Here is a 16,269-nt window from a genome sequence, read left to right on the forward strand (position 1 = left end):
GGCCTGGAGGGGTTCCCGAGGTCCGAGTGACCTGCGAGGCCCTTTCCCCGCATGGCCGACCTGGGGGGCGCCGGGGGGCACTCGGGGGCCGACTCCCGGGAGGTTCCCCGTCGTCCCTGACGGGTCCGAGCGCTCCCCCGCGGCGTGTCCACGAGGTCGCCCTGCATGCGCGCTCCGCCCAGGGCGGTACCCCCGGCCCCGTGCCTGGCGGGCCCTTCTGCGGATGGTCCGTCTTCCGAAATCTCCTCCTTCGGGCCCGCTTCTTTCACTGCGGGCCGAGTGTCCACGTCTGGAGGGGGAGGAGGAAGAGAGGAGGAAACGCGCGGGGTTAGTGCTGGAAGGAAGGGATTTCCCAAGCCCGGGGATAGATAAACCGCGGGCACAGACGGAGATTCTAAAAGCCGAGCAATGCGCTGGCGGCACACGCGGCTCGAGTGGGCAGAACCGACCTAGGAGGGGAGCTGACAACAAGTGGTGTCCCTTTGGGAGCTCGGAGGAGGGCAGGGGGCGGGCCAGGAGGCTCGCAAACCCGTGTAAGGGGTTACTGCAGGGTCCATCCTGGACATCCCCTACTGGTTAGGCTTCTGGGAGTATCAGCTTTTATTAGAAAGGATACCAGTACAGCTGCGGTTGGTGGCGTGTGAAGGTTACCCCGTCTTCCAGCTCCATCCCTCCCCACCCCGCCCGGCGGGGGGGGGGGGGAGCCTCACTCCCATCCTCAGATGCCCAGTTCTGGGGCGCAGGTACCCCCGTGGGCTGGCTCCAGACCTCTTCTTTTCACACATCCATCCCTCCTTGCGAATCACGGCCAACCCCCTCCTACAGGAATCCTGTTCATTTCTATTTCCAGTCTGAGTTCCGTTAATGGGAGCTCTGTATCCTAGACCTAATGGCTCCATTCCTGACATTTAAAAACTGAGATCTTACACAACGTCATGAAAAGTGTGAGGATACAGTCACTAAAAGCCTTTATTTCTATGAGGCAATAAAAAGCATATAAATCCCCACCTGGCCTCACCAGCACTGGAATCTGAGAACCCTTCGGCTAAGTGATGCCAGACCTTCACGGTCTGGACTTAAGTAGCTTCTTCTTTTTAAAAAATGTACTTATTTTTAATTGGAGGATAACTGCTTTACAATATTGTGTTGGTTCAGTATCTTCTGTATGCTGATGCCTCTCAAGCCTATGTGCCACCCTTCCCCCCCAAACTCTTTAGAGTCCCTTGGACTTCAAGATCAAACCAGTCAATCCTAATGGGAATCAACCGTGAATATTCATTGGAAGGACTGATGGTGAAACTGAAGCTCTAATACTTTGGCCACCTGATGCGAAAAGCCAAATCAATGGAAAAGACCCTGAAGCCAAATCAATGGAAAAGACCCTGATGCTGGTAAAGATTGGGGGCAGGAGGAGAAGGGGATGACAGAGGATGAGATGGTTGGATGGCATCACCAACTCGATGGACATGAGTTTGAGCAAACTCCGAGAGACAGTGAAGGACAGGGAAGCCTGGTGTCCTGTGGTCCATGGGGCTGCAAAGAGTCAAATACAACATAGCAACTAAACAACAGCAAGGGACACTGTTCCATGTCAGTGCCTACAAAGAGTGCTCATCTTTGAAGAACATGGTTTCTATCATATGGCTACACCTTGATATGTTAGTCAGTCTTGTATAGGTGGGCATTTAGGTCGTTTCTTCCCCCCCACCCCCATGGAAAACTCTGCACACTTAGAGAAAGATTTCTTAAAGGATAGATCTCTAAAAATGGAATAGTTGAAAATTTGGCTGATAATGCCAAGCTGTCCTCCCAAAGAGTTGTCCCAACATTATACCCCTAAAAGGACAGAGTCCCTTTCTGATAACTTCATAATTCAGGCTATTGTTCTTTACCATCTCTGTGTACCTCATGAGCAAAAACTATTTCTTTGGCTCAGTTTTATTAATAGTTCTTTGACTACTGCTGCTGCTGCTAAGTCGCTTCAGTTGTGTCTGACTCTATGCGACCCCATAGATGGCAGCCCACCAGGCTGCCCCGTCCCTGGGATTCTCCAGGCAAGAACACTGGAGTGGGTTGCCATTTCCTCCTCCAATGCATGAAAGTGAAAAGTGAAAGTGAAGTTGCTCAGCCGTGTCCAACTCTTCTCGACCCCATGGACTGCAGCCTACCAGGCTCCTCTGTCCATGGGATTTTCCAGGCAAGAGTACTGGAGTGGGGTGCCATTCTTTGACTACTAGTAAGGTTTAAAGGGGCTTATCTGATGGCCCAGCAGGTAAATAATCCACCTGCAATGCAGAAGACACAGGAGACATGGGTTTGATAACTGGGTTGGGAAGATCCCCTGGAGAAGGAAATGGCAACCCACTCCAGTATTCTTGTCTGAAAAATTCCATGGACAGAGGAGCCTGGTGGGCTACAGTCCATGGAATCACAGAGTCAGACATGACTGAGCAACTAAGCACAAGGTTTAAAAATCTATTACAAAGTGTGATCCCGTGTATTTCCACATCTATGAATTGCATTCAGCCTTTTTCTTATTTATTCTTAGGAGCTCTTTATATAATTATAATCCCCTCTGAAGGTTAGGGTTTCTCTGGTGACTCAGACAGTAAAGAATCTCCTAGCAATATGTGAGACCCGGGTTTGGTCCCTGGGTCGAGAAGAACCCCTGGAGAAGGGGATGGAAACCCACTCCAGTATTCTTGCCTGGAGAATTACATGGACAGAGGAGCCTGGCGGGCTCCAAAGTCAGACATGATTGAGCTACTATCACCTTCACTTTGAGCTTCCCTGGTGGCTCAGATGATAAAGAATCCACCTGCAATGTGGGAAGACCTGGGTTCAATCCTGGGTTGGGAATATCCCCTGGAGAAGGGATAGGCAACCTACTCCAGTATCCTTGCCTGGAGAATCCCATGGACAGAGGAGCCTGGTGGGCTACAGTCCATGGGGTCACAAAGAGTCAGACACAACTGAGTGACTAACACTTTCACTTTCAATCCTTTGACTGCTATCCATGTGGTAAATATTATTCCCCATTTCATCATCTGTCAACTTTAGTTTTAGCTTTGAGTAGAGTGATTTCTACGTCACTACATCTGCCCATCTTTTATCTCTTTGTAGTCCTCATGTGACAGGCTGATGGCAAGTAACTCAGCAAAGCGGCCCCTCACCCAGCGAGACCAGGTTCTGGAGGTTCCCCAGCATCATGTCCCTTCTGGGCAGGCTCCAGCTGGTGCCACTCTTCCTGGGTGAAGTCCACAGTCACATCCCTGAATGTCACTGACTCATGCAAGAGGAAACCCACAACCACTAGCCACAGGGCCCTCCTTACAGAGGTCTGGAGGAATGGATGGAAAAGCCGGGAGGGTTTAGGAAAGGCACACGGGATGTATCTGAAGTCATTTCAACAAGGACCTGCCCCTCGGTTTTCTCCATGCCTCATTATTTGGGGATGGCCCTCTGACAGAGAAATAAAACAAATGTGAGGCTGTTTAGAGCAGGAAGTCACAGACTTGAGTGACAGAGAAGGAATCAAAGGTAAAATGATCATAACCCAGTGAATCAACATATTCATTGCTCTGTGTGTGTTAGTCACTCAGTCGTGTCTGACTCTTTGTGACCCCAAGGGCTATAGCCCGCCAGGCTCCTCTGTCCATGGAATTCTCCAGGCAAGAATACTGGAGTGGGTAGCCATTCCCTTCTCCCGGAGATCTTCCCAACCCATGGATCGAACCCAGGTCTCCAGCATTAAAGGCAGAGTCTTTACCATCTGAGTCACCAGGGAAGCCCCAGCAAAGGCAGAAAGCTAGATGGAATCCAGTCATTCACTGAGGAGGCCTGAGCCTCTACCAAGCTGTAGGCACTGAGCGAGGTGCTGGGAGAGAGACATGGGAGGTTTAAGAACTAGTTCCTCACAGGAGCGGCAGGTGAGAACACCGGTAAGTGACCTGCAATCTGGTCGATACTGTCATGAAGGTACAAACAAAATTCTCCAGATTTCTGAGCAATGGCAGCTTTAGGGGGCATCTGGGAAGACTTTGGAAAGGTGGCACTGAGTGTAGTCTGTGGGGGAGGTTCAGTGGTCGGGGCCTTGGGGGAGATTCTGGAGGGAGGAAGAGCTTGGGCCGGGACCTGAGGCTTAAAAGGCAGATTAGACCATTGAGGAATGGTGAGAAGTTCATGAGCTGGAAACCTAAGCACCTTTATGACTGAGCTGACAGCCCTGGGGCTGAAATGACCGTGGCTGAGCAGAGCAGATGACGACGACGATGCTGGTGACGGTGGTGACGGTGGTGAGAATGGTAATGGTGGTGATGACGATGACGGCTGTGGTAACAACAATGGTAGTGATGACGATGTGACGCCAGTTGCAGGTCACCACATCACACGAATCACTTCACAGGCAGTTGCTATGTGCCACCCCGCTCCCTGTACTCACCAGGTGCTTGTTCTAAGTGTTTGTTACAGGGCGAATTATGCTCCCTCCACTCCAAATCCATGTATTGAAGTCTACCCCCCAGCACCTGAGAATGGGACCCTCTTTGCAAACAAAGCCATTGGTTAAGATGAGGTCCTACTGGAGTAGGTGGGCCCTAATCTGACTAGTGCCCTTACCAAAAGGGGAAATGTGGACACAGGGACATACCCACTTGGAGAACACGGTGTGAAAACTGGAATTGTGGTGCCACAGCCCGGGAACTACTGGAAGGTGGGAGAAAGGCCTGAAACCGACCCTCCTCTGGAGCCTTCTGCAGGCGCGTGGCCCCACCACCTTAACTTTATTCTATTCTCGTCTGTCCATTTGGCTGCACCGGGTCTTCGCTGCAGCACGTGGGCTCTTCGTCGTGCTGCACGAGTGTCTCTAGTTGTGGCGCCTGGGCTTAGTAGACCCGAGGCGTGTGGGATCTTAGTTCCCCAGCCAGGGATCACACCCGCATCCCCTGCACTGGCAGGTGGACTCTTAACCACTGGACTACCAGGACTCTTAACCACTGGTCCCCCAACACCTTGATTTTGGACTTCCAGCCTCCAGAACTGTGAGAAAACATTTGTTGTTTAAGCCTCACTCTCCGTGGTACTTTGCTATGGCAGCCGTAGCAAACTAAGACATCTGCCCTGCTCATTACTAATTCCCCAGTGGTTGGTACAATGCCTGGCATATAGTAGGCACTCAGTTAATAGTTCTTTTTTAAAAAAAGAATCTATTTCTTTATTTACTTGGCTGCGTGGGGTCTTAGCTGAGGCACGCTGGATCTTCAGTCTTCATTGCGGTGTGTGAGATCTTTAGTTGTGGCATGCAGACTCTTGGCTGAGGCATGTAGGTGCTAGTTCCCTGACCAGGAAATGGACCCAGGCCCCCTGCCTTGGGAATGCAGAGTCTTAGCCAGTGGGCCACGAGGGAAGTCCCTCGATGAATAGTTCTTGAATGGATCTATAGGTAAGGAGGCCGTAAGGATTAAATGAGTTAATCCATGTTTGATGCCCAGCATATAGGAGGTGCTGAATTACCATCAGTTACTGTTACTGCCACCCACTCCACAGGTCCTTGGCTCTCCCGAGTGCTCTAAGTCCCCCACCCTGTGGACCCTGAGCTGACTTAACCTCCTGAGAGGAGGCCTCACCTCCTGGCCAGTCCTGTCATGGATCCATGTGCCCGCCCAGGGGCTCTGGGCTCATAAAGGGCCCCCTCTGCCTCGTGGGTCACTCCTACTGGATAAAGAAGCGGTACCAGGCAGTGGCTGAGAGTGTGGGCTCAGGAGCCTGAAAGCCTGCAATGAAATCCTGGCTCTATGCCTCAACGGCGGTGTTTCCTTGGGCAACTGCCTTAACATCTCCGAGCTTCATTTGCTCAATGGGCTTCATAATAACCATATCTGCCTCTGTAGTTGTCATGGAGTGGAAAGGAGGAATGCATACATGGTTCCAGCATAGTATCTGGTGTGGCTGGAGTAAGTTCTCAGTGAATGTCAACTATTAGATTTTATTAATTTTGACATTTGATTTGTATATTTTATGTATGTATTAGTAGTCATTATTATTATATGATATTATTATTTGGTTCTTTTGCCCATATGTCCTTTGGCCAGTCCTGGTAATAATTCTTTTTAAAAAAACACTTTATGAGGTATGAATGACATAGAAAATCTGTACTTATTTAGTTAATACAACTTGATAAGTTTGGAAAGTGTACACCCATGGAACATCACCACAATTGAGGCCATAAGCTTATCCATCACCTCCAAAAGTTTCCTCCTGCCCCCTTTGTTTTTGAATGTCTTCAAAGAGTCTTCTCTTAGTATGCCCCATCTCAGTGCACTTGCTCACTACATAATGTATTTACTGAGCAGCCTCCACGCTTTGTGTTTGGGCTGTGGTGCGGGGGTGGAGGTGTCCACTGAATACACGATGGACAGTCCTGGAAGTCTCAGAGCCAACACCGTACAGCACAGGACGCTGCGGGGCAGACAGCAGGGGCCACTTTCCTCTGGACGGCTGAGGAGACTTCCCTGGAAGTAAAGTGTAGCCCCAAAGCATCAAACCTGAGTTTTTTGCATGTGCACGTCCAAGGCCACTCATTCTAGTGCTTCATCTGTCTTGGTTTCCTGTCTAACAGCACAAACCAATTCACCACAAGGAAAACCTCCCCAAGTTCCAGAGGTGAAGATAGGCTCTATTTTGAAAAAAATCAGAATTACACTAGATGTGATTAAGGAAAAAAAAAACACTTTAAGAAAAAAGCCCCGCTATACTGAAACAAAAACAGTTGACAAGTCCTTCTAAATTATGTAGGTAAAAGAAGAAGTCAAGACAATAATCACAGACAAGTGAAAGTGAAGACATCATGGTGCAGTTGTTTTGGAAAATAATCTGATAATTCCTTAGACGGTTAAACAGAGTTACGTTACAACCCAGCAATTCCACTCCTAAATATACACCCAAGAGAACTGAGAACATGTGTTCAAACTAATGTGTAAACTGCAGAATTCCTAGTAACCAGAAAGTGGAAACAACCCAAATGCCTATCAACCAATGAATGGATAAATAACACGTGGTCTAACCACACAGTGGAATATTATCCAGCCATTAAAAGGAATGAAGCACTGACATATATTAAAATGTGGATGAACTTCAGAGCAAATCCAGAGACAGAAAGTAAATGACGGGTTGCCAGGGGCTGGTCAATGGAGGGAATGGGAGAGGGTGCCAATGCGGACACATTTGCATTTGGGATGATGAAAATGTTCTCAAATTGACTGTGGTGATGGTTGCACAGCTCTGTGAATATACAATAAACCAACAAGTTGTACTTTTTGTGGTACGTGGGGTGTATATTGATACAAGTGTATTAAGGCACAACACATCAGAACTTAGGTAAGTGAACTGACACATTTAGACATTAAAATAAATTCCAGGTGGATTCAGAAGTTCACTGTTAACATCGAAATGATAAACGGGAAAAAAAGAAACAAAATACAAGTGGTGTGTGACCTGTATTGGATGGAGAAACCCTTTCACAGCTTAAAAACAATGGAAGGCACCAGAGGAGGACAGAGACTCAATTCTGAAAATAAGAAATGCTTTTGGGCACAAAAAATAGAAAATAAGAAATGAAAAGCAAAGCTGGGAAGTATATTTGCCACAAATATTTTCACACACACTTCTTTAAAATCTTCAAGGATACTAGGATTCCTGGAGACTGGGAAAGCACAGGATAGATCATTTAACCCCCAAGAGAAATGGCTAATAAACATTTTTAAAAAATCAAACCTCACTAAGATACAGATAATGTTACTCAGAAAAGATCTTGTGACACCATTTCTCATCTATCATGCTCAAAGCTTATATCATTTGTCACTTAAATCCATTTATCCATACATCCATTTATCACTTATATCCAACTTGCAGTGGCTCTGTGCCTGCCAATGCAGAAAATGAGGGTTCAATCCCTGGGTTGGGCAGATCCCCTGGAGAAAGCAATGGCAACACACTCCAGTATTCTTGCCTGGAAAATTCCATGAACAGATGAGCCCGGTGGGCTGCAGTCCATGGGGTTGCAGAATCAGACATGGCTGAGCACGCACACACATGCACAATAAATACCCAACAGCCATTGAAAACTGGAGACAAATAAGTACCCAGCAGTGGGGGAATGATTAAGTAAGCCAGGTACAGCCCCAAGATAAAATTTCTATGGAGTCATTAAAACAGAGTTTCCCAAAGAGTTTTTAACAATGTAGAGAAACGTTAAGGAAGAAATCTTAGATGAAAAAGCAGGAAAAAAAAAAACTGCTCAGCTCGGGTGATTCATATTTTTGCGAAACAATATGTTTCCAGAAAGAGAAAGACACGACATTCAGGGGTGGTTACCTCCTGGGATGAAATCCAGGGTAATTCTGATCCTGTCTGCTCTACTCTTCTGGATTTTCTAAGTTTTTTTTTTTTTTTGGCTCCACCACATGGCATGCAGGATCTTCCCCAACCAGGGATCGAACTCATGTGCCCTGCACTGGGAGCACAGAATTTTAACCACTGGACCACCAGGGAAGTCCTGGATTCTCTAAGCTTTTTATGATGATCATCTATTTCCTAACCTTTGGGGAATTTTCTTTTATGATACATTATTTACAGCATTGAGAAATGATTTTTAAGAAGTCAAATCCACCAATACCAGATGGACCTGAGATGCACTGCTTATGCACCCAAACAAGTGATATTTGTAAAGTTTTCAAAGGCTGGGGAAATCATTACTGATTAAAGTGGGATGTAAAAAACAAAGCTCCAAGATAAAAATAGCAGAGCCAATTCTGGGTCAATTTTAAAAACTAATCATCAGAGAAGACAATAAATGATACACAAATAATCCACATAGTTATCTCTGGGTATAGGCACCATGGTGAATATACTGTCTCACCTACAGGTTACTGGATTTTCCCTATTTTCTATAAAGAGTATTTGCATATTTTTATATTGAGATATTTCTGGGATAAAAGCAAGTTTAGTGAAAAGTTCAATATACAGCCATATATGTACCACCTTTAAAATATCAGGAAACTTTATACTGAGAGTGGGGACGCCTGCCTGTGTGCGGCACCTAGAGTGTCCTCCCTTCCCGGGGGGTGACTGCTGGCTGAAAGGTGTGGGTCTTGTTCCAGCGAGCCTTGTACACATTTAAACCTTCCCTTTCCAGGTGCCCTCCTGCATCTCCTGAGGGCCCACAGGGCAGAACTGGTCACTCCCCAGCTGTCCTGACCTCCTTGGTTGACCAAAGCCAGTGTCAGGGGCAGGCAAGAGGCTTCGGGGTTTGAAGGGGGCAGAGTGGACAGAAACATCACCCCTGAGCACCAGGTGGGCAGAGCCCCCAGGAGGTGGGGACATAGGCCCTGGGCAGGTCTGGGGGTCAGAGGGTCGTCCCTGGGCAGAAGCCCCAACCTGTGGGCTGAGCCTCTGGAAAGGAGAGGCAGGTGGCAGGACTCACCAGGGCCTCATCAGTCAGCAGCTGGGTGGCCACCCCTCCACTGCCCACAGTGACCGAACGGCAGGCTGTGGTCTGGGGAGAGAAAGGGAGGCACGGTGAGAGGCCAGGCCTAGGTCCGTCTCACGGTGCAGACAGGACAAACACACACGTGCCCCCAGAGAGGCAGGAGGGAGGGACACACACACACACACACACACGTTAACAGCAAACACTTGGAGGGACACGCACACACACGTTAATAGCAAATACTCAGGTGCTTGCCACCCACCAAGCACTGGACCAACATCTCTCACTTAATCCTCCTAATACCCCTGAAAGGTGGGCACTATTTCCACCCACCCCATTTCACCATATGATATCTACATGTGGAATCTAAAATACGACAGAAATGCACATATCAACGAAACAGACTCACGGAGCAGACTTGCAGTTGCAAGGGGGAGCAGGGGCTTCAGGGAAGGATGGACTGGGAGTCTGGGGTTAGCAGATGCAAACTATTATATAGAATGGAGAAACAGCAAGGTCCCACTGTACAGCACAGGGAATTACATTCAATATCCTGTGACAAACCATAATGGAAAAGGATAGGAAAAAGCACATAAATGCATAACTAAATCGCTTTGCTGTACAGCAGAAATTAACACAACATTGTAAATCCACTGTACTTCAATAAAAAAGAGAACGTTATCAATTTAAATGTTGGTCCCCATACATTTTAAACAGTGAAATTTCAAATAAAAAAGCAATATAATTATTTTTTAAAAAGAAGCCCCACTGTATATCACAAAGGATCATAAACACACAGGCTGGTTGGTGTCTTTCACAAACCTCAGCGCACCATGCCTTGCACACACAAATGCCTGAGCAAGCCCTCAGCAAAAACGTCCTCTAGCTTAAAATTCTTCCATGGCTTCCCACAGGCATTAGAAATCAGGAGTCTTCACCACTGCCCACGTGGCCCTTATGGTCTGCCCTGAGGACCTTCCCTCTCCCACTCTACTCCCCTGCAAACACTTGGCCTCAGGTGCACTGGCCTTCGCAGCTGCTGTTCCCTCTGTCAGAAATGCTCTTCCCTTGGCTGGCTCCTTCTCACCGTTAATTCAAATGTCACCTCGTGGAGAAGTTTCCCATTCCCAGGGCCCCAAGCTCAAGCATTAATAGCAACCACCCCTCACCCTCTGCCATCTTCTTATAGCCCGCATCATTGCTGACAACTGTCTCTTTAAAAAGTTATTTTCAAGCTTGTCATCTGTCTTCCCTCCCCAAGAATGAAAGCCCCAGGGATGCAGAAATGATCATATGTGGATTGTGATTCTGGCATCCAGCTTGTTGTTGTTTAGTCGCTAAGTCACGTCTGACTCTTTGGAACCCCTTGGAAAAATGACAGATGAGACAGGTGGACACCTGGATGACACTCTCACAAAGACACCATGGACAGAAATAAAGGCAGACACACAACTAAGGATGTGGACACGGGTGGTCACCCAGGGATGTCCCCCAACAGGGACAGGCAAAGACTAGACAAAGGGGACACCCACACAGACCAAGACAGGCACACACACACACCGATGTGCATACAGCCACACACACACGCAGACAGGGATTCGCCTCCTTCCGCATCCCATCAGATTAGGTTGGTAACGGCTTCCTGACTCCAGGCTTCTTCCCCGCCTCTCGCTGAGCCGGCACGCCCCTCCCCTGAGCCCGCACACCTTCCCCTCAGTCCACCGGCCCTCGCCCAGCCCGCCCGCTCTCCCTCGGCCCTCAGTTCCCAACTGGGCCCTCACGCCCTCCCCTGGACCCTCACGCCCTCCGCTCAGCGCTCCCCTTCAGCCTTCAATTCCCACCTGCACCCTCACGCCCTCCCCTCGGCCCTCTCCGCCGGTACACCCTCCCCTCAGCCCTCAGTTCCCACTGGGACCCTGGCGCCCCTCCCCTCACGCCCCTCCCTTCAGTCCGCACAGCTCTTCTCGGGACCGACCCCGCCCACTCCCCTTCTCCCGCCCCTGCCCCGGCCGCCGCCGGACTCACCCGCGCCGCTCGGTCTGGACAAGGATCACCGCGCTAGGCGCGCCAGGCCGCGCTGCGCCTGCGCGGTCGGCCCGACCACACTTCCCAGAAGCCCGCGCGCGGAGCGGAACCCACCCGAGACCCGACCGCGCCTCTCCACTCCCAGAGGCCCGCGCGGCACTGGAGCCGCGGCCAAAGGAAGTTGGATAGGAAGAGGGGAGGAATCGAGGGCTGGGAAGAGAGAAGGAAAACGGAGACTGGAGGAAGAGAGATGGGGGAGGGGAGGGCAGAGGAGTGGAGAGGAGAGGGTTTGCTTAGAGAGGAAGAAGGGGGAAGGAGAGAAAATTCCAGAAAAGGAGGGTGCCAGGTCCACCCATCTCCTGGGCTGGACTGAGGGATGGTTCTGGGCAGCTTACTTCAGCGTGATGTTATACAAAATAGCTGAATTATAGGAAATTTGGGAAACATACAGAGATGCAAAGTAACATGATCATAAGAAAAATACAGTATTCACCCTTTTTATTATGGCTTCCCTTAGAGTTCAGTTGGTAAAGAATCCACCTGAAATGCAGGAGACCCCCCAGGTTCGATTCCTGGGTCAGGAAGATCTGCTGGAGAAGGGGATAGACTACCCACTCCAGTATTCTTGGTCTTCCCTTATGGCTCAGCTGGAAAGGAATCTGCAATGCGGGACACCTGGGTTCGATCCCTGGTTGGGAAGATCCCCTGGAGAAGGGAAAGGCTACCCACTCGAGTATTCTGGCCTGGAGAAGTCCATGAACTGTATATGTATACTCCATGGAGTTGCAGAGAGTCAGATATGACTGAGCAACTTAACTTAAATGCCAGCTCCTGTTGGCGTTTTTATGACTTAAGAACGTGTTTAATCCTCACAACCAAGCTTCCAGGTGAGACAGTGGTACAGACAAGAGAGGCGGCACAGGAGGACCGTGGCGGGGCCGGGGTGGGAACCAGACCTCCCGGCTGGGCCTCTTACACCACAAATCACAAAGCCAAGCACAAAAGCATTTGCTGAAATGTCTGGGTGGCCACAGAAATGTGAAGAGTCAGCTAGTCTTAGGTAGTCATTAATGACTTCCATTAAATATTTTGACAAATGTAGATATACACATGGCAGCTGTAAAAAAAAAAATAACAGATATCATAGAGATCCAGTGTACCGTTTATCTGGTTCCTGTAAGGATGACATCTGTTGTTACCTAACCAGGTTCATTTGCCCAAGGCACAGCAAGAAAGACAAGGTTTGCAACAAGGAAAAGGTTTATTCCTAGGCAGCCAAGCAAGGAGGTGGTAGAACATCTTATCTGCCTCCCCGAGGGGAGGGGCTGGAGATATTTTGGGTTAAAGAAGCAGAATGGTCTTAGGCATGGGGAAAGGTGCTGGAGGTGGGGGAAAGTGAGACAATCTGTGTTCTGTGCAGGCCTGTCTGAGTTACATGCTTCCTCATGTACTCACCTGTAACACAGGGTATGGCCAGCTACTCAAAGGAAAAGGAGATTACAGTCAAAAGAAGGCAAGGAAAACTGGGCAGAGAAAAACAGAAAAACATGTATTTAGGGGTTTATTTTTTATATTGAGTTCACACTAGATTACAGGTCTGGAAAAATGCTTTTCATTTAATATAGCACATTTATCTTTTATGGCTATATACACATTTTTTTCAACAGTTGCATATAATTCTATTGAATGAATTCAGCGTAATTAACTTACCCCTTTGCCCATGACCATAAATTGCTAAGAGTTTATCATTAAAAATGTTTCCCATTATACATTTACCTACCTTTGTACACTTTGGTTCTGAGGAATATTGATTCAAATGGTCTATATCTATATAGCAATTTATATAATGGGAAATGGATTTGCCTTGTTTTTCACACATTCACCAAAACTCGATTATGATCACTCTTCTATGGTTTAAATCAATCTATTGGGGGAAAAAAGCAGATTATATTATCACTTTATTTTGCATTGCCTTGATTACTAATGATAGTGGGTAATCTTCTTTTGCTGTTTTTATTTCATTTTCTTTTAAGTAGCCATTGTCGTTGTTTAGTTACTAAGTCACGTCTGACTCTGCTACCCCATGGTCTGTAGCCTGCCAGGCTCTTGTCCATGGGATTTCCCAGGCAAGAATACTGGTGTGGGTTGCTGTTAGCACTGTCCATTTTCCTGAGTTGCAGGCATTACTATTACTGATTTGTAACGGTACTTTTAGTATTAGCGAGTATTGCCCTTTGTCATATTTGTTGCAAACGTTTTTCTTCAGTCTTTCATTTATCTCGTAACTGATGGTTTCACACAGAAGTGTTACTCAGTTTAATGTCACCTCCTGCGTTATGTGTACTGCTTAAGAAAGTGTGCCTCAAGCCAAAGTTACAGAAATGTTCTGTTTTTCTTGTACTTTAGTATTGTACATTTAGCGCTCTAATCTGTCAGAACTTCATCAGGGGCAAAGCATACATCTACGCCTTTCCAGACAGCCAACTGTCCCAAGGCCATCTGATCAAGCTGCCTTCGCCCCACTGAAATGAAAAATCCCTTTTATCATATATAAGGGCAATCAAAACTCTCCACGTGCTCTTGACAAGACCACCTATCTCCGAGCCTCTGTGCCAAAGTAAAGAGGAAGCCCCAAACGCCATTGGCCAGTGTTTGTGTCCTCCGGATACGGACTCCCCTCACACGGCCTTAGGCAGCAGCCAAGAGCAAACCGGAGAGCTCTGGATGCTCCAGGTACCTCCAGGTGCTGAAGTGCTCCAGGTATAAGTGTTCTCCACCAGGAGTAAGAGTATCTACTGAAGGGCAGGGGGTCTCTTTTTAGGTGATGAAAATATTCTAAAATTAACTGTGGTGATGGTTACACAACCCTGAACATACGAAAAGTCACTGAATTTTATATATATATGTATGGCTTCCTAAGTGGTTCAGTAGTAAAGAATCCGCCTGCTAACATAGGAGAAACAAGAGACTCGGTTTCCATACCTGGGTCAGGAAGGAACACTGAAGGAGGAAATGGGAACCCACTCCAGTATTCTTGCCTGGAATATTGCATGGAAAGAGGAGCCTGACAGGCTACAGTCTGGGGCATCACAGAGTCAGACACCACTGAGCACACACACACACACACACACACACACAAACACACCTCTCAGCAGTGAAAGTGCTGAGTCCTAACCACTGGACTGCCAGGGAACTCCTTGAATCATATACTTTAAATGGGCGAGTTATAGCTCAGTAAGACTGCTGCCAAAACAAAACGAAAACATTTGATCCCTGGTCAGGGAACTAGATCCCTTATGCTGCAACTAAGGATTCTGCATGCTGTAACTAAGACCCAGCACAGCCAAATATATATAAAGGAAAAAAATAAAAACAAAAATCTCTAACAGCCTCTAAATCACGATTCACAAAGGGTGAAAAGAACTCTCATGAACCTTGTTAAACCATCAGTTCTCCCCGAAACACTCAAAGCATCGTAACTATCCACTTTGAGACTATCACAATTATTCTCATTATGTCCTTTTTGGCTGACAGTTTTTTCTAGTTCTTCCCTCACCCCTTGGCTCTAATGCCCATATGTTCTGGGGGTGTAAGGCATCCCCTGCCAGCACCCTGGATCCCCCTGGATCCCTCTTTAGATCGTTTCACATCATGGTACATGTCACATACTTACTATGTAGTGTTGCATTTCAAATTTTAGTTTGTCTTTTCCCACTAGATCTGCAAGATCAAACTTTTTTTGGTACATTTCACACCTTGCTGCATCCCCAGTACCTAAAACAGTGCCTGGAACATTAGTAAATGCTCCACTAATCTTAATTTAATGAGTGTTACAGTACTATACTCCTTGTTATATCATAATACCATATAGATGCTCAAAATGAGCTTGTCAACTTACATATCGGGACTTCTACTGGAGTACCAGTGGATTCACGTATTTAACTTGGGAAGAAATGTCTTTGCCAGACTGAGTATGTCTATACAGAGACATGTCTAGCTTTTCATTTCCTCTGCTTTAAAAAAAAAAACAAACTTGTTTTAACATCTACATTCAAAAGCCAACTGCAATATGTATGTTTTCCTGTTTTGGTATTTGTCTTGTCCGTCTCACAGAACAAGATGGGAAGCTTTACTGTATTTATTTTATATGCTAGAACAATTCAGTATCACAGGAATTGTCTGTGGTACTTTTCCACAGTTGAAAGTGTTGAACTGTCTTTTGTAGTTTACTCCATGGCTATTAACCTACTCAAGTTTTCTAGCTGGTTCATTTTAGTTTATTTTTAATACTCTCCCCTGGCAAGTCCCACATTCTACCAAATGCTTTTGTTCTAAGTGGCCTAGTCTCATTTCTAAGTGCCAGGTGAGGTGAGGTTTCCTCATCAGTGATGCTACATTCTCCTTTTTTTAAAGCCTTATTCTGCTAAACATTGCTGTTGTTCAGTCACTATGTAGTGTCTGACTCTTTTGCGACCGCATGGACTATATCCCACCAGGCTCCTCTGTCCATGGAATTTCCCAGGCAAGAATATGGATTGGGTTGCCATTTCCTCCTCCAGTAGATGTCTTTTTATTCATACAGAGGGAAGAGCAAGCCACCATGTTACCCTGGATATCATAGAATCTTTCAATTCTGAATGTGTTCATCTTTCCGACCTACAAGGAGAGTAAAGAGTTCTCTGTCTACTCTAAAATTTTAGGCTTCTTAGTCTTGACCTACTGGCTCATTATACTTGTAGCTTAACATCACTCTAAGGAAA

General features: G+C 47.1%; 1 long non-coding RNA gene across 1 annotated transcript; it reads right to left on the minus strand.

Moving 5' to 3' along the window:
* Nucleotides 1–310: 310 nt before the first annotated feature.
* Nucleotides 311–11,571, minus strand: LOC509356 (uncharacterized). The gene is made up of 3 exons (XR_813035.4): nucleotides 11,510–11,571; nucleotides 9,479–9,550; nucleotides 311–5,434 (listed from the first exon to the last, which is right to left on the minus strand). It is a non-coding gene; the product is annotated as an uncharacterized lncRNA (long non-coding RNA).
* Nucleotides 11,572–16,269: the final 4,698 nt, after the last annotated feature.

Source organism: Bos taurus, chromosome 18, assembly GCF_002263795.3.
Source record: "Bos taurus isolate L1 Dominette 01449 registration number 42190680 breed Hereford chromosome 18, ARS-UCD2.0, whole genome shotgun sequence".
NCBI lineage: Eukaryota > Metazoa > Chordata > Mammalia > Artiodactyla > Bovidae > Bos > Bos taurus.